The sequence below is a fragment of the Bactrocera latifrons genome, unplaced genomic scaffold (genome assembly GCF_001853355.1).
Source record: "Bactrocera latifrons isolate USDA-ARS-PBARC rearing strain unplaced genomic scaffold, ASM185335v1 scaffold_41, whole genome shotgun sequence".
Taxonomy (NCBI): domain Eukaryota; kingdom Metazoa; phylum Arthropoda; class Insecta; order Diptera; family Tephritidae; genus Bactrocera; species Bactrocera latifrons.
In genome coordinates, this window is record NW_017537057.1 from 127,578 (window position 1) to 128,303 (window position 726).

At 16.8% G+C, this 726-nt stretch overlaps 1 protein-coding gene across 4 annotated transcripts in view; it reads right to left on the reverse strand.

The window, feature by feature from the left end:
* Window positions 1–726, reverse strand: part of LOC108972630 (platelet binding protein GspB-like) — a 101,345-nt gene that overhangs the window by 9,269 nt on the left and 91,350 nt on the right. The gene's annotated exons all lie outside the window — the stretch shown is intronic.

Below are 726 nucleotides of genomic sequence, written 5' to 3' on the forward strand. Positions count from 1 at the left end.
TAGAAAGTAATGAAATGAAATATTTTTTTAAAATAAACAAAAGTAACTGATTTTTTAATAAAATATACTCTTATTTATTTTATTAAGAAAGAATTTAATAAAGCTTATATAATTTTTATTGTTATCTCTAAATAGTTAAACAATTTTTTTTTACACTTTTTAAAGTTCCAATATTTAACCATTAACAAACAAAGTAAAGAATGAAAATTTGTTTATTTTTTTTTGATTATTTTTTTATTACAGTTAATTAAAGTTGTTTTTCATTTGAGTTTCGAAAAAAAAAAAATTTAAAATTTTGAACCAAAAATAGAGTTTAGAGTAATAAAAGTAATTTCATTTTGTTTGACCATATTTATTGAAATATTAGAAAGTAAATTTTTGAATTGTAACTTTTATACAATTTGTTCACTTTACTTCACTTTACTTCTCATTAATTTTATTTTTTTATATTGATTTTTATTATTTTTTTGTTTGTGTATTATTAATTTTTTTATTTTTATACAATTTTAATTTCCTTGAAAAAACATTGTTTTTTTTAATTATGCCGCCATTTTTATCTCCCCTTGTGAAATATTTAAAATAAATTTCTAAAATTTCATTTTTCTATAATTTTTTTTTTACTCTTCATTTAGATTTGAAAAAATGCTAATAATTGAATTTCAGTTCAATTTCTTTTAGCTTTTGACTAAAAAAAGTACAGGCTAATTGAAAAAATATAAACGCATT